Raw genomic sequence first — 24,574 nt, 5'->3', positions numbered from 1 at the left:
TCGTGAAACTCACTCCACACATCCAAACATTCGCATTGAATCGTTCTACACAGCCTACTCATCGAATAGTTTGCCATTATAGCCTTCTTAATTCACTTTTATCATATAGAGATAATATAGTTAACATTTTCACTTACTCTTCATTCTTCCTTCTTCCAACATCCCTTTCATGTCCTCTCTCGTACTGTACTTGTCACATATTAAGTTGTTAGTATCTATTAAAATTATATCTGGTTTACCTTTTTAATTTTTGAATTGGTTGCTTTATATTTTTAATTTTTTTATTTTTAATTTATTCTCCTGAAAACTTCGAAATTACTACCAGCTCATGAACAGCATGTCTCGTAATAGTTTCACCATACCAACATTATTTATCTTTTTGGAAATAATCACTTACCTGATTTCCATTTCTCCCTGACTTACCTGATTCAATGCTTTGTTAGTTCTTATTTTACTGCTTTTTTTTCTTTTCCTCCCTATGGGATTCAAACCAGCATTCTGTTGCTTTCTACTGCAACTCAATGGAGAGGTCATCTACTGTGCGCAGGTATGACGAAAAGGTTTTCTCAGCAATGAAAAGTTTATGAACAATGCAGATGTATTTGTGCAGATATGAGAAACGTTTATCGAGTTCTCTTTTCGGCTAAAGATGGGTTATCTGGTATGAGACCAGATAACTCACCTTGAAAAAAGAAAAAACCGTACCTCCGAAGGGTTTTTCTTTTTTTTTTTTTTCAACAGGAAACTCGGGTTTTTTGTTCTCAGAACAGGCAAACAGGCCTCGTGAACCTACGCATCTACAGACATAGGACACACCAGGAGGGTGAGGGCTAACCTCCTTATCCTCGAAGCGGTCGTGGTTTAAAATCGTAATAGGTCATATCTGCTATGAACGTAACAGACCACTATGCCTAATATACGTATGAGGAGAGGAGGAGCCTTTTTATAAAAGATTTTGATATATGATGACTGCTTGAAAGGATTTGGATTTGAATCTCGTCTAGAACGTGAATAAACCTTTATAAAGTTTGAGTTGGCAAGATTTTTCTCTCAGAAACCAGAATTTTTCATTCTGCAAAACATACAAACTCGCCATATGAACAAACAGGTGACATAATACATCGACTTCAGAGCGTTAGTTGCTTCGGCTGTAAATGAAAAAAAAAAAAAAAATCTTTCATGACACAGACTGGAATGTGAATGTTTTTATTAAACTTTTAAAAAATGTAATTTTTTTTCTGAAAGCAAAGCAGAGTTAACCAGAATTAAATTGTGATATTATTAATTGTCAGAATTTAATTTTGAATTTAACTCTGACAGAATTAATTGTGACAAACCACTGTTTTTCACAAAACATCAATTAAAACAAAAGCGACGTTATTGCGATATTGCAGTTTTTTTTCCAAAGTACCAATTTCCCTAATTCTAACTAAATGAGGTTTGCTTGTTACTAATACTTTGATGCGTATACACGCATTGAACTGTGCTTTAAAATTAAACAGACATCCATATTTTTCTTGAATATTGTGTATCAATGAAAATATCACGTGAAAATATTAAGTCAAACGTAATATACAAAATGACATATAATACAGGAAATGGAACAGACTTTTCAGTTATTCGACTTTCAGTGATGTTTTGCCAACGGCTGCCATATGAGTTATCAATCGTATGGTGCAAACATTTAGAACATCTAAGATCATCTGTCTCTAAGATCATTAAAAATATGAAAACGTGATTCACACCTTGACTTAAATGCATTCCTTCTCTCTGCACTCACCCCTCACGCCCAGATGGCCTCTCATTCTCCCCAGTCTCCAAATATTCTATGGGACCTGATCCACGTTAATCTGGAAATTACCCCTTACCAACTCAAACGTCTCGATCATGTCTTCCCTATTCCTTCTATCCATTAGGCTCTGTAATTTGCATTCCCTCAATCTATACTCATATTCCACATCCCAGAAACCGATGCGGGTTGATCAAAGCCTTGCACAATGGAAATAACATACTTACTTCTACACATCAGCATTCTCCGCATCATTCCCATAATTTCCTGTGTTATCCTTACAATTTCAAGTCCCTTTCCACCAGCTTCCCTAAATCTTTCATCTCCTCCACCTCCTCTAAAATATCCCCAGCAATAGCTACAACATCTGCTCTACTTCTCATAACTCTACTCAACTTTGCATTATCTGCAAACAACTGTATATCACCATTGAAGCCCTTTCCAATGTCATTTACATAAAAATTAAAATTTGTGTGTGTGTGTGTGTGTGTGTGTGTGTGTGTGTGTGTGTGTGTGTGTGTGTGTGGTACAGAAAATATTTTTTACTGTAAAACTGTACATTACTTTCTTACTTCAATGTGAAATGCTCTTGTATAACTCCACAAACGTACGACAGCAAACTGATGGCTTGCTTTTATAATTATTCCCATAGACTAAACGTTCTCGTAGATTTCTTTATCATGCCTATTTTTAATCTACTACCAATTTACTCATGGCATTTATCCTCTGACTGGAATATTAAGTAATATTCAGCCTATTCCTACAAGTCTGTAGAATACGAGTGTTGGATTATCATTCTATATTGCGATTACTTTGATCCCTTCAGAAATAATGGAGAAATCCACTAGCATTATTATTTCACTTCTGAAATAATAATAATAATAATAATAGATCCTAAAAGATTCTACCACTTCGCTAGCTTTTGTTACCACCTCTAGAAAAATCCCATGTATAAGTTTGATGAAACGCAACTGACAATGGTGGTGTGTGTGCGTTCTGATACTGACTCCACACTTTTCTCTCTAGCTGTATTATATAACCATGCATTACATACCTAAATAACCACCACACGACCATAACCAGGTGATGAAAATCATCCACCACATAAAGATTTTCAGAAACATCCATGATTATGGTAGGATTCAAATCTGTTAGTTGGAGAACGAAGATGCTATCCAATATTCTTCTGATGATAATATATTACGTTCTTCGTAAGTATTCTGGTACTTTGAAAGCCAAGCAAATTTATGTGCACTCTCCCCCACCTTAAATACTAGTCAGGAAATCTAGATCAAGAATGCATGTTTTTTTGCATCCCAGACTCTTATTTTTCATATTACCCGAAATTTTATTCAAAATGATTTTCTCCCCTTAGGATAAATCTGATCTCCCGTCTTTGTTTTAACGTAAAGTTCTCCCATATACCGTCTCCTAACCTCAGGATAAATTAATAATAATTAATTAATTATAAAAATTAATATTATTAATAATAATAATAATAATAATAATAATAATAATAATAATAATAATAATAATAATAATTTTATATGATAATATTTTTATTGATCTGCTAAAATATTTACACATACAATAAACATCTTGAGTGACATTGCAACTTATAATTTTACAGAATTCAGCACTAAGTGCTGCATTTTCTACATTGGATTTCAATTAAAAGTTTTAAAAATACTTTTTTTTTGCCTTTGTATTATGTATTTACAACACATGTTCTTCTAATATTTACAATAAAGATTGTACAGAATTTTTGAATATAGAATATACATAATAATAATAATAATAATAATAATAATAATAATAATAATAATAATAATAATAATAATAATAACTTATTTATTTATTTTATTTATTTATTTTTTTATTATTTTTTTATGTCTCACATAAATTGCATACATAGATGCTGTAATAATTATATATATATAATATTTATAACACACTACAATTGTGAATAACAGATACTTGCAAGTTTGTAATTTTCTTCCTCGAAGCTTAGCAGAGCTTATCTGAAGAAGATAATAGATGATAGATGGTGGTGGTGGTTTCATGGTTATGTTTCTATACCGGTCACAAGCCAAGTGTTGATTTTACTATTTGTTGGTACGTGCTTGAACACTTCAACTGCTATTACAGTTTAACTTTTTTTTTTGGCTATGTGTAAATAGGGTTGGATTTAGACTTGGCATGTTTGTTTCTTTGTGTTCTTGTAGTGATGGTTTTTTGAGAGGGGCTTTGTCATAGGTGTGTGTGTGTGTGTGTGTGTGTGTGTGTGTGTGTGTGTGTGTGTGTGTGTGTGTGTGTGTGTGTGTGTGTGTGTGTGTGTGTGTGTGTGTGTGTGTGTGTGTGTGTGTGTGTGTGTGTGTGTGTGTGTGTGTGTGTGTGTGTGTGTGTGTGTGTGTGTGTGTGTGTGTGTGTGTGTGTGTGTGTGTGTGTGTGTGCTCGTGCGTGCGTGCGTGCGTGTGTGTGTGTGTGGGGAGAGAGAAACAGGAATTGCTCTAATTTTCATTCTCGCTATAATATTTATATAGTGCCTGTTTCAGCTCTCTGTATGTTCCTAGGTTTCAGTTGTTGAACGGCAGTTTGTCTATCATGTCAGGTACGTAGAAGTTTCGGGTGGCTTTGCTGTAGTGATTGTTGTATTTATATGTTATGTAGTTTGTTGACTGTGGTCTTGTTATTTGATATGTTGTTCTGGTTACTCTATATGTTGGGCAGTAGTAATGTTTTAACACGACTGTGTAGTTCCATAAGTGTTTCACCGTAAATATTTTGTGTATTGTCCATGCTTCCTGCATAAGTATGGGTTGTTTCCAGAATATCAGTTTTATAATTTTATTTTGCAACCATTGTAACCTGCTAAGTCCGTAGTCTGCGCAGAATGCGTATGATGTGATTGCATACCTTAAAATGTTTTCACATAATGCTTTATAGATTAGTATTTTTATGTGGGTTGGGGTAATGTCTTTTAATCTGTATAGTTTGCTTGCTATTATTCTAAGCTTGGTATGTAGGTAGTTTGTATGGCTATTCCAACTTTGATCAGCATCGAAGTGAAGTCCGAGATAGCGTGTTGTTTTCACCTGTGTGATGGTTGTGAATTTAGGTTCTGCGCTTTGTGTATATGAGGATGAATTTGGATAGTGAGATATTTTGTTTCTATGGGCAGGGTTTGGGGGTTTTTGAATATCATTAGCTTTGTTTTTCCAGGGTTTATATATATACCGTTTTCGGTTAACCAGTAAGTGATTTGATGGATGCCGTGTTGCATGTTTGTGTAAGCGATATTTGCATTGTTGTGAATGGATACTATGGTCGCGTCGTCTGCGTACTGGAAGATTTTACTTTTTAGAGGGAGTTGGCTTATGTCGTGTGTGTGTATGTTAAATAGAATGGGAGATAGGACAGCTCCTTGCGGTACTCCACAGGTTACATGTACCTCTTTGCTTTGTTCTGTTTTTCGTGTATGCTTTAAACCACTGGAGTAGACGACCTCCAATTCCGATATGGGTTAGTTTCGTTAACAAGGTTTTGCGTGTTAGTGTGCCAAATGCTTTAGTTAGGTCAATGAATACCACTAATATTATTCTGTTTTTATCCAATGCAGCGTTTATTAGATCTGTCAAATCTTCCAGGTGTGTTGCTGTTCCTTTATTTTTTTGAAAGCCATACTGTGTTTTGGGTATGATTTGAAAAAATTTTCAATGTATGTGGAGAGTTTCTGATGCACGATGCGCTCCATGATTTGGCAGACAGCGTGGCGATGGGTCTGTAATTATTTATAATATTTCTTTTTCCCTGTTTGTGTATGGGTGTAATTAATGCAGTCTTCAGTGTTTCAGGTATGTGTCCCGTTTCGAAGATTTTATTTAACATTTTTTGTATAACTGGAAGTAGGTCGGTTGAGTGTTTCTTGATGTCTTTTGGTCTGATTCCGTCTATCCCCGGTCCTTTGTTAGGATTAATTTGTTGAATTGCCAGTGATAGTTCTTCTTTTGTTACTGTGGGGAACCACATCGACTGGGTTGCTCGTGGACCTAGAGGAGAATGTTCGTTTGTGTGAGGAAAGGTTGTTTCTTGCAGCTTTTGGACAGAGTTCACGAAGTGCTGATTAAAGTTGTTTGCCAACTGTTTGAGGGATTTGGGATCGCAGGCAAAGCTGTGTTTTATTGTTTCTGAGGCAGTGGTTCTGTGTATATTGTCCAGCATTTCATTAATCAGGTGCCAGGTTTCCTTTATGTCGTTCTGTGCTGTTGTTAATTTGCTACTGTAATAGTTTCTTTTTTTTCTTCTAATCTGTGTTGTTAGGAGATTCCGTTTTCTTTTGTATTCAGATTTTAAAGCGATATTGTTCGGCAACTTCTTAAGTTGTTTCCATAGGGCATCTTTTCTTTGTATGTCTGTTAGTATGTTGCTGTTATCCATGGATTTTGTTTCGTTTCGGGGCGTATTTTTATTTTTGTTAATGCTTTGTTATATATTTTGTTAAATGCAAGTTTAAGATTATTATATACAGCTTCAGCAGAGTCTAAAGATGCTATCTGCATCCAGTCTGTTTTTCTGATTTCATCGTTTACTATTGTTTCGTTTAGAATGCTATAATGCTGTTTTGTAGTCTCAGTTATTTTTATGGGGCTCTGGTTCAGTGTGTAACTGCAATGCTGTGAAATAATGGTCTGCTAGTTTGCATGTTATGACGGCTGATGTGTGGCTGTTTGGAGGGGCCCTTATATTTATATGATCAATGCAGGATGAGGTTGTTGTGTTTCCGACTATCTCTTCTCGTGTATACGAGTGTATGGATAGGGGTTATGTTATATGCCGATAATAGGTCTCCAGGTATTGTTCTGTGTTGTTATTTATGTTTCTAAAGTTTATATTAATGCCTCCTATTATTATCAAGTATTCTGAGATGCCTACTTCCGTGGCTGAAAGCCATCTGTTTAGTTCTTCAAGGAATTTTGTGGTGCTTAAGTTGGGTAGTCTGTATATTGCGTTTAATATCAGGGAGTTTTCTTGTTTGATGTTTTTAATTTCGATGCATATGTTTCCTGCGTATTCTAATAATAATAATAATAATAATAATAATAATAATAATAATAATAATAATAATAATAATAATAATAATAGGGCTAAACAGTATTTAGTTAAGCTATTTAAGCATCCACACTTTCATTAATCTCATTTTTTAAAGGTCATATATTATTTTGGGCTCAAGAAATGCTTCTAGCTGATCAAATGTAAGACTCTAATGTGATCTTCAGTTATTTCAATCCCAGAGGATCGTTTAAATAGAATTATTAGTAGCGTCGATAAAGAGAATGGGGCTAAGTGAATATATGCTCCATTTCGTTTAATTTAAGAGAAAAACACATTAACCTACTATTTTTAAAGTTCCCAAAGTTGTGGAAGATTCCACCAAAGCGAGTAGCTAAATCTATATTAATCGATATTGATTATGAATCGAAAGGTTGCGAACTTTTTAAAATTAAAATTATCCAAATTTAGTCTTAATATTCCTAGATACAACGTAATTCTATAATTTATTTAATAGAATTTTTAAATTTTTTTCTGTATTCATTTAATTCTTTTGATACTATAAAGAATACCATTTTAAATAAATCATTCGGAATTTTCAGCATTAGAAGAAATGCTTATATAAACAGATCGAGTAGGTTTTAAAAGCATTATAAAAATAAAAATTATTATTAAGAAATACCTAATATATTATTTATTCAAAAACTTTCAAGCCTCCAATGTTAGATATAAGAAACAAATCAAATGTTTGTTTCTTTTCCTTTTTTTTTCATTGTATTGCATAATAAATGCAGCAGACTGAAAGTATTTGAGCTTCTCTGCACACTTCTTGAAATTACCCGCTAGGCTTTACCTAACAAAAACGAAGAATTCTTAAATGGAAAGCAAAAAGATATTCTTACAAATACTTGAACGGAGAGGAGGCTTAGAATTATCGATCGGTAGTTAATGGTCTTCATTTTTCATCTTTTCACGCCTAATTCGCCTTACAGCCAATTCTTTACGGGCACTACTTAAAAATGTGAGTTGATAAATGGATCATTTAGTTTCCGACACACAACGAAGCTTACTATGAAAGATAGTCAGCATGACATACACAAATTTTCTCTTTCTTATCAGGAACTACTGGGATGGCTTTTCAGTTAAGATTCTTATCACATCAAGACAGAGCAGAGAGAAGTTTATCAGTTCGCAGCCTTATTTGCTATGCTTGGAAAAAAATTAATACCAATAATACATGCGCATACATTTGAATTGATTTTTGCATTTTAACTCTTATCTTTCTACGATATACTGCTGTTTCTGATAATTTTTTTCATCTTTTAATTTCACATTTGTTTTATTTCTTTTTTTTACTCTCTTCTTACTGAGTTTTCTCATTTTTTGTTTTTCTTCATCATTTTTCCTCCTACTTTGCCCCCTTCTTAAAGCAAATTTACCAGAAGTTTTAATATTTGTTTTATTCATGTGCTAGTTAGGATTCTTAAAAAAATAACAACTGAAAAGAAGACATTTTTAACCAAGGGATTATCATTAAATGGCGTTTATAATCTTGGGGAAGATGAGGAGGAAGTACATAATGATATATTGTTCCGGTTAGGGAAAGGAGTATACAATGTTGACAAAAGTATTTGAACACCTAGTTGTACTTTAAACAAAAAGGGTTTTAATTACATTCTAGTACTGAGTGAGACTGGAATGTAATTGAAACGCGTGCTTCCAATCAATTCTTGACATGTAGCAACAGGAATATCCTTCGAGCAAAGCTACTTCCGTTGCTGATGCTGATGACAGCCGCTGTGATCTGGAGGGAAGCCAAGATGGTGAGTTCAGCTGAACTCACATCTTGACATCATTGACATCACATCTTGACATCAAGTACAGTACAGCACATCCCACCTTTTATTACCAGACTTGCAGACACTCGCTGACTACTGCGTGTAACTAGTATCAGCGAGTGTCTGCACCTTTTATTACCAGACTTGCAGACACTCGCTGACTACTACTACACGCAGTAGTCAGCGAGTGTCTGACTACTACTAGTTACACGCAGTAGTCAGACACTCGCTGACTACTGCGTGTAACTAGTATCCGAAATTTGCATGGTATGTAAGGTGTCCAAATACTTTAGGCAACATAGTGTATACTAGAATAAGATAATACCTCTGATTGAATCATATGTTTAGATTTTTTTTAATTTTACCAATTATAAAAAAAACAATTCAACATATTTTAAAATCTATTAAAAGAGAGAAAAATAATTATTACACCAGAATTCGATTAGTGATTAATCTGATGATTTCAAAATATGATATACCAGCATCAGGAATTTTTGACATCTCCAAGCAAGTGATATGGATCTTACATTCGATTTAAAAAGTAAAAAAAAAAAAAAATTGGATAAACCATTAAAGACGATAGTTTATTAAGTAAACGTTTCAAACATGCAGGAAATCAGTGACGCACCCAGGGAGGGGGTCAAGGGGCCCTGGCCCCCCAAAAAGAAAAAGAAAAAAACATTTTCCAAAAATATTTTCCTAATTAAAATTATTTTTTTTAAATTTATATTGTGTCGTATCTTCTATTTCTATATTACTCATGAACTAGCGGTCGCATAAGGTGGGAATACCCTATAGCTCTCGAGAATCCTGGCCGCTGTGAACGCAAGGCGAACGAAGTAGTGCTCTTGCGAATCAAGCGCTACTTCGTTTGCCCGAGCCGGGCCAGAGGAGATTCACGGGTATCATGTATTGGCGATCACTGCAGATGCTCAGTCATAGCTCGTATGCAATGCGTAGTGTGTATTCTCAAATGGTCTACTCAACTTGCCCCCCCCCCCCTAAGATTAAATCCTGAGTGCGCCACTGCAGGAAATTAATCATAAAAAAATAAATCGACTCACAATTCTTTAAAAATTATGTACTTCGGACAGTCTCCACATGCAAGGTCTGATTTGGTAATTAAATAAATGAACAGATCTTTTGAACAGAATAGTAATTCTTTTCCTACCGAAAACTTGGAGTTTAACCCACAATTAAAAAAAAAAAAGCACTCTTCCTATTCATACAATTAACACACCAATTAAAGTTTAGAATTACAAAATGGCTCCTTTGCATCCTTTACTCTAGAATCTAGATCCAAAGCTTTCAGGTAATTACTGAGGGTGAAATGATGTGACTGTGTAATGTTTACAAATTTCCAAAGCTTGGAGCTAAAACACTTTTCCCTTTTGGAAATAAAAGATATCAAAGGAGTGAATTTTCTTATGTATGTAGTTAGTCCAATAAGAGAAATTTTATGGTATTTGCGATCCAAGTATTACTAAAAATTAAAGGGAGTGAATTTTTTTTTTTTTGCTATACATAAATATATAAACTATACAAATGTACAAAATATATAAAAACAGAAATAATTTTTAGTAATAAAAAGTTAAAATAAAACATTCAGCTCTTTGTAGTTACTACCAGTCTAGCAAACATAATTTAAAAAGTACAATTCGATTATTACTTTTGCATATTATTAATATAATCTAAGTTTTCAGATGTATCTGACTAATATCTAATACGTTCTTGCATAAATCCTATACATTAGACCAACAATTATTTGTAAATATTTTTAGGGATGTAATCCTCGACAAACAATCATATATTGTAATATGGATTATCGATAGGTCATTCAAAAATAGTGTTATAATCACGTAAATCTCTACGCTAAAACTGGCTGTTTCTACTCTGATAACTACTCAAGCCTATAAAAGTTCCTTAAAGTGTTTAATTCTCTAAGTTGAAGTACTCTCGGTCGTCATAAAACCGCTCTTAATAGGACCCTGTGTTCAGTTACGGCTAAGCGATAAAGATCCAATGCGAAGCTAATAAACTGTTGTTGAAGAAAAGTTTATAAATTGTTTTAAATAAAATAAAAGCTCTCATAGTGATTTCACAGTTATACCAGAACTTTTTTACTTCATGAGAAAGTCTTTTTTTATTTGAAGTTATACATTTCCTAAAAAAACAAACCCGTTCCTTTGAAGTTTGTTGAGAGCGTTCAAGGATCACAAGTTATTATTATAAATCATTAATATTATGAATTATTTTCATTTTTACTCAACTTTGATTTTATATAAAATATTATAAAAAATTTTATTTCTATTTTAAAAACATAAAACTTTTAATTATTAAAAAATTACTTCTAAATATACTGTAATATTAAAACACCACTTAGGAAAAAGTTTAATAATAATATTTATATTATGGTGATATTTTTATGGTATCTCTGAGGGTAACGGATGGCAATGCTGTAGCCAATGAAGTTCTAACTGAGGCTCGGCTATTGCTGTTACCCTCCTGCCATGATCAGAGCTTTAATTGCTCAATAACACCCTATCCCTACACTGTCCTCTACAGATAACGGGGAATATGAAAAGCATTCTTGCTTCGCCCCTTTAAGCCAGTCCTTATAAGGACTATAAGGACTATGGTATCTCTTATACTTTATCGCTGTTCTTCGGGTCTGGGAAGATAAGATAATATCTGGATGATATCTCTGAGCGTTCTAATATTTTGTTTTTTTTTTAACCCATTCGCATTCCAAGCCACAAGCTGCAGTGAATCTGGGATACGTTTATATTTGATCATCAGTGAGCGTAGTTACAATGCAGTGGGTTTCGTGCAGGAATCTATTTGTAGAATTTAATGAAGAGTTATTTGTTGAGAATCCTGAAGCAAATTTTCAAGAGAAGCAGTGATGAGTGCTGTTAGATTTGGATGTAATTTTGATTGATTCTGATCTTGTGTTGTCTTTTTTTGGGAATGGGGGGGGGGCACGTCAGCATATGTTCTTGCCTGACGTTGATGATTCATTTTTTTTTTTTGGAAGCCTCAGATTGCGACAGTAGTGCTTCTGTCGCACTAAGTTGAACGATGGGAAACTGAGGAGCCGGAGCTTTGGAGATCTCCTGCTGTATAGAGAGGTAACCCGTTTATTTTCGGGTGATATTCTCTGTAATTAGCTGGGTGAGGGCCTCTGCAGTTTGCACATTTGGCCGGAATGGTTTTCGGCTTGGTGCAATTCCACAGAACCGACAGCCTTGATTACAGAGGCAGGTTCACTGCCATCTTCATTAAAAATTATATTAAACACCACTCATTAACTAACCCTCCAACCACTAAACGTGAGATTACAGGCATAGAAGTTCTCACAAACTCAGCTGGAAAACTTGAAATCTATGACACCTACAACCCACCGCTAAAAATGTTGCTATCTGCTAATTTAAATGCCATTCTTGCCGTTAGAGAATCCGTTTATAGCTGGAATAGCAAAAACTACCAACAAAAATGGTCGTATCCTATTTAAATACATATGATCTAACGATGCTGTTATGGCTGACTCCACTAAACGAACTTATCATAGTTTTATAGGCACTGCTGATATTTTGAATGTAGTCATCCTATAGAATATTAAATATCAGTACAGTCTCAGAAATTAAATGAACTATCATCCGATCATAATCCAGTTCTATTCCAGATTTGAAAACATGAACAACTGACACCCTCTCAATCCTTCATATCTTGGAAAAAATTATCTCTAGTGCTCTCTGAATATATTGGTCCTGTTCGTCATATAAGAACCAAAAAAGAAGTCGAAATAGCAGTTAAAACCTCATTAAACAAATCAATGCATCTTTAATAACAGTCACCTGAACTATAACTGTCCTCAAGCCCAATCATTTACCAGAAAACATTATGAACTTAATTAGAGAGAAAAATAAAGCAAGGAAAAAATATCATAATACTGTGCTCCGCAAGACAAAAAATTCTCAATAAACTAAATCATTCAATTAGAGATGCTCTCAAAATTCATAGGAACCAACTATGGGAAAAGAAGATAATTTCCATCTCCTCTGCTGATCACTCCATCTGGAAACTATTGAGGAATCTCAGAAACAGGAATAAATCCCCCCCCCCCCACAATCAGACCTCGGCCTTGCACGTTCAGACGCAGAAAAAGCTGAAGCCATAGTAAAGAACTTAGAAAAGCAATGCAGACCATCATATGATAACTTAAACATATACAGGGTGTTCGGGATAAATTTGACAGTTTCGTAAGGAAAAAGAAAATCTTCTTTATATCTATTAAATTTAATGAATTGACAAAAAAACATTACAGGCAGAGTTAATTACAATACTATCAACAAGATTTACTCAAAATAACCACCATTAGCATCGATCACAGCTTCAATTCTGCTTCGGAACCACGAACAAGCTGATGCTACAGTCTCCCTGGGAAGGGCCGCAAAAACTGTTTTAATTTTATCCATTAACTGGGCTTTTGTATTACTGGAAGTGCGATTGGTGTCTTTTTCAACTGCGCCCCATACAAAATAATCCATGGGGTTAAGGTCTGGGGAGTTTTCAGGCCAAACATTTGGACTGGTGAAGTCGTAGAAAATTTCAGACAACCATTTTTGACTTTTCCCAGAGGTGTGGCAAGGGGCCGAATCCTGCTGCCATACATACGGCCTACCATTGGCTACCCTTGTTATCCTTGACTACAGTTAGCAACTCCACGAACAAAGCCCGAATTCCAATGCCAGGGTTCTTCAACACCTGTTCCTGCAGATTTGCGAGGAATTCTGCTGTACGAACGCAATCAGATCGTCTGCTAGGGATCTTTCTTCTTGCTACATCCTCGTAGTCACCATTGCAAGTCTCTAGTTCATGCCTGATTGTTTTTACTGTATTCAGGGAGCATTGGGCAGCAGTCGTAATATCCTTATTTTGATGGCGGGCACGAATCATCATGATACAAGTTATTCTCTTCCATGATTCAGGTGGGTTCCAGCTATCCATCCTTTCTGACATCTTGTATATGAATGAAGAAGGGTCCAAACTTTTAAATGAAGAGAAGTGTGTGTTAATACATGTAACTTACGGAAAAATATAATTAATTATAAATATGTCAAATTTATCCCGAACACCCTGTATATAAAATCCATCTCCATATCAGATATACATTCAAATATACTAACACCTGTACCAGCCAAATCACACCTACCTCACCAGCGGAGATATATTCCACCATAAAGAACTTAAACAATAAAAAGACTCCTGGTCCTGATTGTATCACAAACAAAGTTATCAAATTATTGCTTCGTAGAGCTATTGTGCATCTTACCAATATAATCAATGCAATCTTCAGATTACAATATTTTCCTTCCGCTTGGAAAATCACAGACGTAATCCCCATTCGTAAACCGGGAAAAGGTCCACATCTACTTCAAAATTATTGTCCTATCAGCCTAATTTCAAACTTAGGAAAAATAGCAGAAAAAATCATTCTCTCCAGACGCTAAGCCTCAGTAAACAAACTGAACATTATTCCAAAAGAACAATTTGGTTTTCGTCAATATCAAAGCACTACCCAGCAAATACACGTATTGATCGAGTATATCATTAGTTTTAATTGGAATCAACACACTGGAACTGTTGACATTGCGACCCCTTGTAACTGGATCGCCAGTTTTCTTTCTAACAGTGTAAAATGGGCAGTGTTCTCTCTTCGGATTTTTTTCCAGAGAAGGTGTTCGTCAGGACTCTGTTATATCACACATCCTCTTCCTCATACATAAATAACCTTTTCTCATTGAAATTTAAACCCTGTCCATAGTGTTTCTAATGACAGCACTTCCATTTATACTACTTTTACTACAAACATTGCTCATCTCAAGCTTCAAGACCTGTACCACCAGTGCTCTCAATACTGATTTCCACATCATCCTTGAATGGAATGACAACAATCATCTAGTCACCTGAAACGTTGCCAAAACACAATACTGTCTTTTTTCTCGCAAGAAAGCCTTAGTTCTTCCCTTTCTTCTGATAACACTTAGCTCATCAAGACTAGATTCTCTTTCTCTCTTTCGCTCGCTCCCTTCTTGGAATGACATCGTCACACCGCTGGCATTTCCTGATAAAAACGCATCACTTCTATAGAATACTGACTAAAACTTGAAATCATTTTTCGTTTAAGAAAAAGGATGCAAAGTTTTACTTTTCACCTATCCAGCTAACTATATAATCCGCCTATTCTTAGAATACTGTTTTCACACTTGGAGTTATGCATCATGCAATTCTTGATGCTATTCGAGAGATATGGGTCATTGATTAGTTAATTGGCAATTAAAGCGGTTATTAATTGCCGATCCTTCTTTCATAGACTCTCTCTCTCCAGACACTGCCTCACGAACAGTCGGTTTCCGCTAAATAGTCCTCATCAGAAACTGACTGTTTAGAAATGGCATCGTTATTTCTTCGAAGGGGAGGAATGCAAATGTAGACAGGAAAAAAAAACAATCAGAACGTATAGTTTATTTAGGGAAGTAATAAAGATAGCGAATCGTACAAAAGGAGATAAGGATTCTGTATCTGATATGTGTTATATATGGGCATATGTGAACACAGATTATTCCTTTTAAACTGGAAAAATAATGGATTGAATTGTATAGGTAGAAAATGGAAGTAGTTGCTTGGTAAGCAAGTTGACATTTGAGTTTCTAACAAAACAAAGTGAGGAATGGATAATAGTAGAATTCATTGAGAGAGAGAGAGAGAGAGAGAGAGGGAGAGAGAGAGATTACTTTTAGTAATAAAAAGCGTTACAGGATTTTATATCTTGTTAAAGTGCGATATAGTGTCAATATCATCTGTTATCTGTTTCATTTTGTGGGATTTTTTAATCAAAGAGATTTCTTTAAGCTAGTGATTTTTTTTGCCAAGTGTATTTTGCAAAGCGCCTTTTAAGTGCACAATAAAAGAGCGAGCAGGAATTTTACTCTCCACCCTTCAATATGTGCTTGGCAGTTTTCTCCCACTTATTGCTACTCGATTATCTTCAAGTACAAAACAAAATAGATGGCAGGAGGATTATTCACATGACCATGAACATCTCTTGTACATTATGATTAGCTTTGGTCTGATACATTATTTCTTTCATCATCCGAGCATGAGTGATGAATCCATTCTTTGTGATATAAGAAAGGAAAAAGAATCCCTTTGTTATCTTTCGGGCGTCAGTAGTAAGTCAACATTGGAGTTTTAAACAAATAGAAATTTGAACACAACAAAAGCGATTCTCGATAAATTACTGAATTACAAAAATGTACTTCAGTTATTTAGAATTTTATTAATTGAATTGTAACCCTTGTTTGAAATACAGACAAATCAATTTTAAAAATGCGTGGTAAATGTTAATATTTTTATTTTGCGCATTTTGCTTTTAATAGTTCAAAATGTTTTTTCTTCGACTCCTATTTTTGAATAAATCACTGCTCTCTCTCTCTCTCTCTCTCTCTCTCTCTCTCTCTCCACACACACACACACACACACACACACACACACACACACACACACACACACACACACACACACACACACACACACACACACTGCTTTGCTCTTTTTTTTTCTAGCTTCTATCTAATCGCTTTGGTACTTTGTATCTAAAAGCAAGTGAGGAAATGAATTATGCAGTATTATGCAAATCAGAAGTAGTGAAGTCTTTTCTGTTCACATAGAGATTAATTCTTAATATTATTTTTTTCTAATTAAAAAAGTATAATCAAAATATTCAAAAAACAAAAAAACCTCCCTAAAATGCTTGACGGTTTTCTGAAGAGGGAAGTTTGTTTAAAAGAAGAATAAACTCTCATTTTCATGTAGACCTTGGGGTTCTGTCCTTGTGCCTGCTCATCGGATGTTTTATGACCCTTGTATTTTCCTTTTATATAAAATCTAAACATTTTCTTTCATTGTTATTTGTAGTTATTAGGTAAACGGTTATTGTGAACGGATATTTGCGCTTCGCAACCATAAGCCTGGGGAAGGAGTGTCCCAGGTTCGATTCTTCTCATCGAAGACGTGAGGAACTTGAGGATCTTCCTCAGCCATAGCCAAGTTAGCCGGTCTTGGGCACGGCAGTAGGTTTTTTTTTGCCAGTTTATCTGGCGTTTTTTCATCCCGCAAACAGGCAAACCGGCCCCATGAACATACCTCTCTACAGTCCAGAATATATCCTCCCAGCGGCAGACTAGGCGACAGGTCGGTTGGGAGTGGTACTAACAAGTAGGCGCATCTAAGTAACACGCAGACCCTACATGGGAAGCGGGAATAATGCGCAGTGAAAGAAAGGTAAACGGTTATTGTGAGCAGAGCGATCTCGTGTCAAGTGATCTAATTAGCAGCGATCAAAAAATACTATATTGGTTTGCATATACTGCTGCGTAGGCATTGAAATTCAAATATAATATCAATAAAGATCGCTATTTTTTTAGATAAATAACTATGATGAAGAGGTAGTTTATTTGATAGCGTTTTTATTGAATTGCGAGTGTCTTAAAGAAACTGAGTTTTGAAATAGTCTTGAGATTACGTGGCTTAAAATATATGATGTGGGACCTTTCAAAGTAGAATACGATTGTCTTTTGTAAGGTCCGCCAAGACGAAAAAGAAATTTAATTTACTTTGAAAGATTTCTATTTTAATCATCATCATCATCATCAAATTCTGGATATATAATCTCTAGGAGTGTTACAGGATATGATAGTACTACATGAAAAATTTGCATCATTACTAACTTCCTATCTACAATTTTTCTCCAAATCAGCCTGTTACCTGTCAAGACTCCAATATTATCAGGTCTTATATTTCTGTCTTCTAAGACACTCTTTACTTTATCAATATACACCTATATCTTGATCTTCCTCTGGATCCTTTTCCTGCCAACCTGGCAGAGAACACTTGTTTTGCTAATCTTTTCTCTCCCATTCTATTTAAGTGACCATACCACCTGAGATTAGCTCTGCTAATGCATTCCTGGATGCTGACAATGTCAAGTTCTTTCCTAATATCCTCGTTTTTAATATGATATTGCCATTCATGCCAATATTCCAATATCAGCATCAAATCATGCCCCTAATCTTTATCAGAACTTTCATATCTGCGGTCTCTAGTCTTTTGTCAAGTGTTTTATCTTCTAACCCAGCTCTGAGATCCATAAGTTAAAATGGTCTTGTATACAGCCAATTTAGTGTTCTGGCTAATTTCTCTCTTGTTGATTCTGTTGTCTATTTCTATATTTAATTTACCATCTTCACTAAAAATCCTGCCTAAGTAGCTGAAATGTTTTACTTGTTCCACAGGTTCTCCATTCACAACACAGTTGACATTTTCAATGATTCTGCCTATTTTCATTGTCTTTGTCTTTTTATTGCTGATCTTCATACCTATTAGTAGCTGATTTATTTAGAGGTATACCATCATCCGCATAAAGCAAAGTGCTGAGATTAACATCTCCAATTTTGATATCAAGTTTAATACCACTTTCCTTCATAATGTGATCCATATAGATAATGTACATCCTTGTCTGACACCAGATTTAACATTAAACCATCTTCCTGTACTTCCTTCAATTCTAACTGCTGACTTACAACTCAAATAAAGACTAAGTATTGCTTGATATAATGTCCCATTGACACCATATAACTGTAGCGTTTTGAATAGCTTCTCTCTTGGCACCTTGTCATATGCCTTTTCCAGATCGACAAAACTTAAATACAGATCTTTGTTATACTCCCATGATTTCTCAAGTATGCTAGTGTACTTGCATATATCTTACCAGGAACACTCAATAGAGGAATACCTCTGTAATGCTCACATTCAGTTTTACTTCCCTTTTTATATACGGGTACTATGAGAGCGCTACTTCAATCATCTGAAATTCGTCCCTCTGTCCAGGCCTTCTGAACTATGCAGTGCAGCCACTGTACGACTTTTATACCTCCATACTCGAGCATTTCTGGTCGAATATCATCTACTCCCGCTGCTTTTCCACATTTTAGGCTTTTGATAGCTTTTTCTACTTTCTACTGATTTCTGTTTTCCTAATGCAAAAACAAGGAGCTCCTTTAAAAGCACTATGCTTTTCTTGTTTTATTAACGTATTACTAATAATTAACTTTGGTTTACTAATTACAGTATCAAAATTGAAGATGAACAGTGTCGAATACGCTGTAAATAGTTGGATATTAAGTAATTATTTTGGTAAAGTATACAATCCTTACAAATCCATTAGTTCTCTGCAAGCTGAGATGGATCAGGATGAAATTATAGAGAAGGAAGATGTATGGATGTTACAAATATTGCAAGAACTTGATGCTAACACTACAGTGGGGTTGGACGAGATATCAAGACGTGTATTATAGGAATATTCTAGAGAACTAGCTATGTTCCTGAACTGGTTGTTCAACTTAAGTCTCAACACGAACATGATTCATGACGAGTAGAATGAGGGCAAGATAATTTCACTATACAAAGGAGGAACTGGCAATGATGCAGCTAATTATAGACCAACCTGAATCTAGAATGGTTATTAAGGCATTAGAGAAGCTGGTGACAAATTGAATTCAGAGGTGGATACATTTTTGTTTGAACTTTTATAGAGAACAACATGGCTTTGTGAAGGGCAGGGGAGGTTTTACCAATCCACTTACATTTTATGACAGTGCAGCTAAATATGGGAAACAGATACATCATCATCATCATAACACTAAATACGTGTATAGACCATATTGGTCTGTTCCGGTCTCATTATCCATCCAATATCCTGTTTTGAGGTCTACCCTGTCTTCTCTTTCTAATTGGCTTATATTTTAGTATTTGTTTAGGATGTCGGATGTTGGCCATTCGGTTTACATGTTCAATCCATTTTTGTTTATAATTGTTTAATTTTTCTTCTATTGATTTTGTTTTCAGTTATTTTAAAATATCTTCGTTCCTTTTTTGATCTAATATTGCGTATTTTGCAGTTCCTCTCATAAATCTCATTTCACTTGTTTTTATTCTTTGTTTATCTTGTTTGTTTATGGCCCAAATTTCACTTCCATATAATAATGTGGGCATTGCTAAAGTATTATGTATTTTGAAGCGTGTTTCTTTTTGTACTATATTTGGGTTGAGTGTCCTATTTATCAGGCCAATAATCTTTAAAAATTTTGAAGGTTTTAATTTATGTCTTTTTATTCTTCATATGATATTTCACATCCAAGATAACTGAACGTATTTATCTTTCTATTATTTTATTATTAATAACTATTTTGCTTCTAACTGGAGTTTGTCCACAAAATGCCATTGTTTTAGTTTTGTGTATGGAAATTTTCATTCCTAACTGTTCTACTATAATGTTTAAATTATATACTGCTCTTTGTAAATTGTCTTCCTTATCAGATATTATTACCTGTTCATCTGCAAATAATAGCGTATTCATTTTGTTATTCCGGGAAATTTCTATACCTTGATTGTTTAAGGTGTTTTCACTTTATTAATATTTCATTAATGTAAATATTGAAAAGTGTTGTAGAGAGAGAGGCATTCTTGTCTTACTCCTTGGTTTATAGATTTTTTTTTTCAGAATAACTTTTCATATATTTTTATTTCATTATCTTTGTATATATTCAATATTGCATGTAGTAAAATATTAGGTATATTTATTCTTTGTGTATATATCTTTTTTTGCTTTGTCAAATGCTTTTTAGTAATTTATAAACAAAAGATGAGTTTCCAAATTAAATTCTCTTCTTTTTTCTATAAGTATTTTTAAACAGAAAACTTCATCCATTGTAGAGCGTCATTTTCTAAATCCATTTTAATATTCTATTAATGTTTTTTCACTGTATATTTTTTTTTCATTAAGTATTCTGCTATATATTTTGTAGCATGTATTCAATAAACTGATATCTCTGTATTTAGCAGGTTTTGTTTTATCCTCTTTTTTTAAATACAGGCATTACTATGCTTGTATTCTATTCTATTTGTATTTGTCCATTTGTATATATTTTATTTAAAAGTTTTAGTAATCTTTGATGAAATTTTTTTCCAGCAAATTTATACAGTTCGGAGTTTATCCCATCTTCTCCTGCTTATTTGCCATTTTTTATTTTATTTAGATTGTCCTTTAATTCTTTCATTGTTATCATATCATTTAAGGTATTTTATAAGTTCCTGGTGTAATTATTTTGATTCCTGTATTATCCGTCCCAAGATCTGTAAAGTAAATTAACATTATGTCTTTTAGATTTTGCCAAAGCATATGATAGAATTCAGCGCAGGACGTTTACAATACAAATTCAGAGGGATTGGTGCGCAAAGTAAACTTGTGGCTTGGACTAGAGCTCTGTTATCTGAGGTATCAAAGAATGATGTATGGAGGTGTTAAATTTAAAAGAATGAGAGTGACCAGTGAACAGTGAAGTACCACTGGTTCAATGCTTAGATCTTCCTGTTTAACTTGTATATATATCAAAGATATTTCGGGTGGTTTGGAGGGAAACATTCAATTACATGCGATTCTAAGTTGGGTGGTCGATTAAAAGAGATATTTTGGATAGAATCAATCTATGTAAGCTGTATTGAACCGACTGATTCTGTGGGTAAGATTGATGAGTGCCAGTTTAATGTTGCTAAGTGAAAAGGTTAATCATTTTGAGTTAAAGACATTGAAGACTGAGTAATATGTAATGGGTATTTGCTGCAGATGGTTGATGAAGATAGAGACTTGGGATAATAGTGGACAGTGAGTTAAAGTTTAGAGGCCACATTGCCAAGGTGGTTAAGATATCTCATCAGATCACTGCAATGTTGAAAAGATCACTAACTTGTAAGAATATGAAAGAAATTCTCCAACTTTACAAGACCTTGAGAAGACTGTCTGGACGTCTGTGCTCGGATATAGTCGGCTGAATTCCATGAGGAAAAAGTGGAAAAGATTCAACACCGGATAACTAAAATCGCATTTGGATTGTGGAATATTGCATATGAAGATAGAAGTCTGAATGATAAGAGGTGGATATGAGATATCATAAAAGAATACAAGTTAGTAAGATATTCTTACATTATAGATACAGGAGACATTTTGAAGTTCATTGTAGATAGGGATTGGAAGAGAACCTAGGATCGTCTTCCTGAAAGCTGAATAAGTAGGTGGTTGGTGAATGTGAAGCGAATGAATGGAATACGCTCCCACAGGACATTATGAATGCATAATCAGTATATGTTTTTAAGGAGAGATATGACAGGAATCAAGGAATTACCCCTACCATGGTTCTCCCTCAATGAATTCCTGACTCAGTGGAGGTACTTTAATAATAATAATAATAATATTATTATTAATAATAATAATAATAATAAATTTTTTAACATTTTATTATTTCTCAGATAAATTACATACATTATATGAACATAATTATGCATAACAAATACTTTCTCGTACATAAAGTTTTTTAAATAATAATAATAATAATAATAATAATAATAATAACAATAACTGTTTACAACATATATTATTATAATATTCATAATGATGATTATTACAGATGTTTCTTTGCAATTTTACACTCTATATATACAATATTAACGGATATAATCACTCTATATTGCATACCTTTGTTACAGTTATTACATACATTACATGCATTTATTTACATATAATACATACATTACATACATTGGTTTACACGTACATTACATGCATTTGGTTACATATGATACATCCAATTTCTCTGCTTTCATCCTCGAAGCTTATATGTAAGCTTATCTGAGGATGACACCAGTTCGTTATTATTTATTGTTTTTTTTTTGCTGTGTTGGGAAGCTACGAAATCTATGATTGAGAAATTGAGAAATTGAAAAAATAAATAAATAATAATAATAATAATAATAATAATAGATTACTTTAAAAAGTTGCATCGACAATAGCTCTGAGCCAATGCTTCAAGCAATTACACAAGATGGCCTTCTAACAGGAAACAAATCCGATTACAAAAAGAAACAGCAAAATAACCGATATGTGCGCTGGAAAAATAAACCTTTGCATGGCCAATTTCTTCGAGAACTGAGGAAACAATTGACATGAATAAAACGTGGTAATGGCTAAAATATGGATATATTAAAAAAGAAACAGAAGGATTTATAGGATTTATTCTAGCAGCTCATGAACATGCATTACAAACTAATGCAATCAACCAAACATTTTTGAACTTCAATAACAGCAAATGCAGATTATGCGATCAAAAAGATGAGACTGTAGAATATCTAATCAGTGCCTGCAGCAAGATAGCTAGAACTGATTAAAAATACCGTCATGATCAAGCGGCCAAAATAATTCATTGGCATGTATGCAAAAAATATGGCTTTCCTACATCTCATAACTGGTTGCAGCAAAAAATAGAGACAGTATTGGAAAACGAAACAGCAAAAATTCTCTGGGACTTTTGAATACAAACTAACCGGCATTTGGAACACAACAGACCTTACATCACAATTATCGAACCTTGACAGGTTTGGATTATCGATATCGCAGTACCCAGTGATAACAACATCAACAACAAAGAACTGGAAAAAATTACTAAATATCGAGATCTGGCAATCGAAGTTGGCCGACTGTGGCTTAAACACACCAAAGTTATCCGAGTAGTTATCGGTGCACTTAGTGCAATTTCACAGAAGCTATCCAACTATTTACAGCAATTAAACATCAACGAAGTGACTCCATGAGTGGCCCCATATGACCAACAAAAAACAGCATTACTTGGAACAGTCCATATTTTACAACGCTACTTGACAGACTATTCTTAGATTCGTGTATAGAATCTGAAATGTTCTGAATCACCAGTCAAATTGTTGTTTAAATATCTTGTTTTGACTGTGTATCAATTATGCGAATAAAATAATAATAATAATAATAATATATTAGTTATTTACTAATTCCTATCGTATGTACTCAAGCGCAGCAGAGATTGATCAAATTTTTTAGCCATTTTATCACTTCGCTTATAATGTGAAAATTTAACAAATATAGAATAAAACTCTCCGATCCTATTCTGTTGATGTAAGTTCTTTTCAGGCTTACCGGAGAGAATTTGTTTGCTGTCTCGCTCTCTTTGCTGTGAGTGAGAAGAAATGTTCTTCACTATTAAGAATGAAAAAAAAAAATGTTTGCTTATCTACTTAAGAAAACGGTTTTCAGAAGATGACTAATAGAGAATAAGAAAGAACAACAGAAAGAATAAACGATTTCGTGAGGGTGTAAAACTAGAAGTAAAGCAGCAAAGCGAGAGAAGTGAATTATTGTTGAAATACCAAAGTGGTGACAAGAACGTTCTTTTTTCATTTTGAAATGCCCGAAATTTAGTACGCACATAGTTCAATTTAATAGTAAAATAAAGTAGCCACTGAAATATACGCAAATATACATTACACTAATTATATCCTTATAACCTTATAAGGGCTGACTTAAAGGAGCGAAGCAAGAATGCTTTTCATCTTCCCCGTTATCTGTAGCGGACAGTGTAGGGATAAGTGTTATTGAGCTATTAAAGCTCTGATCATGGCAGGAGGGTAAAAGCAATAGCCGGTCCTCAGTTAGAGCTTCATTGGCTACAGCATTGCCATCCATTACCCTTCCAACGGTATTAATCACCGCATACACAACCTTTTTTATTTACTACAAATATTCATTCTATATTGGTGTTAAAGTATTAATAACCAAATCTTCTTTCTTTTAAGATCATTTTAGTCCAAATTTAGCCTTGACCTCTTGGATTTGTTGTTTCCATTTCTACCTTAGAATTGACTTTGCAATATAGTATCTGTTTCTTTGTTTTTTCCTTTTGGTCTTTTATCAAACAAG

This window comes from Typopeltis vanoorti, chromosome 1 (assembly GCF_054136105.1).
Source record: "Typopeltis vanoorti isolate ZY-2024b chromosome 1, IOZ_Tvanoo_1.0, whole genome shotgun sequence".
In the NCBI taxonomy this organism is placed as follows: domain Eukaryota; kingdom Metazoa; phylum Arthropoda; class Arachnida; order Uropygi; family Thelyphonidae; genus Typopeltis; species Typopeltis vanoorti.
Note: the sequence above shows the minus strand (reverse complement) of the source record.